Raw genomic sequence first — 2,249 nt, forward strand, 5'->3', positions numbered from 1 at the left:
TTTGGTCCAAATGACGAGAGCTCACATAATTTTTTTTTTAATTTACTTATTAATTTAAACTAAATCGTCTAATGACGGCAATAGAGAATATTAAAATCAAACAGTGTACTATGTAAAATTTCAAATACTCAATAAAATTCAAAATTAAATATTTTTGTTTCACACATATGTAATATGATTATTAAGAGGAGGAAGGGCACAATACATTTTTTGTATGGTGTATAGTGGAGTGGAACGAGATATATGTCGTTGCCTTAGTACAATACTGTCATATCTTAAAAATGTCAATTTTTTTAAAAATCAAAACAAAGTTTTCATGCCAAACGAATTTTAAATGATTGCACTTCAAAAACATTTATTATAAAATATAAATCAAAAAAATATTTTTGATACGAGTATTTCAGTATTCTTTATCATAATGAGGCTACCTTAACTGCTTACAAGGCTTTACAGTATTGAATTTAAGTAACGATTGGTTAGAATGTTTTTTATATGAAAAGAGTATCACTTTTTCATACCTAACAGACTATACACGACAATATCTATATGCTTATAGGAAGACACATAGGTGAATATAGGTATGTATTTTATTAATAATTTTATTACCAAATTTAAACGTTTATCATGGCGTTGGGTATATCTTTGATAATATTTTTGATATCACCTTAGCCTGAGATAATAAAAATTAATAAGACAATTCTCACGGAATAGATTACATGAATTTTATTCTGAATACAAGATTCCAAACGCAATTCAAGAAATGTTGACAATATATTAGTAAAGGATCTATCTAATTGATGCAAGTAATGAAAAATAGTTGACCTCACTACAAATGCTTATTCTAAAAAAGTCCGCTTAACTTTCGACTCCACCTTATATGTTATATCATTAACATATTTCTGTAATGATTCTAAAGAGCAATACTTTAATCGATTCTCTTCATATATTTCATATACGTAGTCCAATATATGCTTCCCAATACACCTAATGCTCTACCACCTTAAGAGTCTAAATAACCAATTAACGTTACTTGTAATACCAAATTTAGTCATTTTCGGATATTATACATAGATAGTTAATACATGTATATTTCTGTGTACAGTACAGAGCTAGAGTTTCCCTGTGCCTGATACCACATACAAAAATAAACAGAATATTTTTTTAGTTATTTTATCTCGCAAAAATATTGATTTTAATAATAAGAAAAGTATAGTTTAAAAATTTAAATTATTTTTTTAATATTTTATGATGAACAGAATTTAATATAATCGTATTTAATTATTATATAATTATTTATAAAAGGTTAACTTTTCACTGTTTGCTTGGTTCTAAGGATTTTTTAAATTTAATTTAGGTATTTAATAATATATATGTATTGTTATCTACATAAGTATTTGTATATATATATATATATATTTATTTACGTTTCTTAATAAAGCTTATACATCATAAATTCAACTGTTTTCTTAATTTATTTTTAAGTACTTTAAGTAGCTTTTTTAATAACTACAGTATTTTTATTTTTGAAAAACTACTAGAAAATTGTTTTTGGTTTTTATATAATATACTCAGTCCTATGTTTCGGATATGAAATTGTTTTTAAACTTAATCTATAAAGTTTTGATTTTTTATATAAATATTTTAGTTCTCACACCACTTATTGGTACATCAATTTTTTATTAGTATTTTTATAAAATGTAGAAATCAATATATTTCAAATAATTACTTGGGAAATAAATCAAAGAATAAATGAAATTGTTGTTTTATAATGATAGTATTGACAAGTTATTTATTATTCACCTGAAAATTTTATATTTGAAAAAGAGTTGAATAATGCAAAAACTACCTTAGACATGTTTTTTCTTTCTGACGTCACAAAAAATAAATTATTTTATTTCCAAAATTTTAAAAATATCTTCAATATTTTTGGTTTAATTATATAATTCTACTTGTTTGATACAAGCTATAAAAGTATAGAGGACACAAGTATAAAGGAGAATCCTACTTTCTCATTTCACCTTCCACACTATTATTATTATTTTGCGGAATAAATAAGACAAGATACATACAAATGAGGCAATGAACTGCGAACTGCGAGGTGCGCCTATACTACGAATATGAATATTTTGCGCATTAAGAAAAGAATGCAGCGAAAAATGACGAGTCGTCGAAGAAACCATAACAAAAATATTAATTATTTTCTCGCAACATAAAAACTTTTCCAGCTGAATCATGCATATGTCAAAAAT

The sequence above is a fragment of the Teleopsis dalmanni genome, chromosome 2, assembly GCF_002237135.1.
Source record: "Teleopsis dalmanni isolate 2A chromosome 2, ASM223713v2, whole genome shotgun sequence".
Taxonomy (NCBI): Eukaryota; Metazoa; Arthropoda; class Insecta; order Diptera; family Diopsidae; genus Teleopsis; species Teleopsis dalmanni.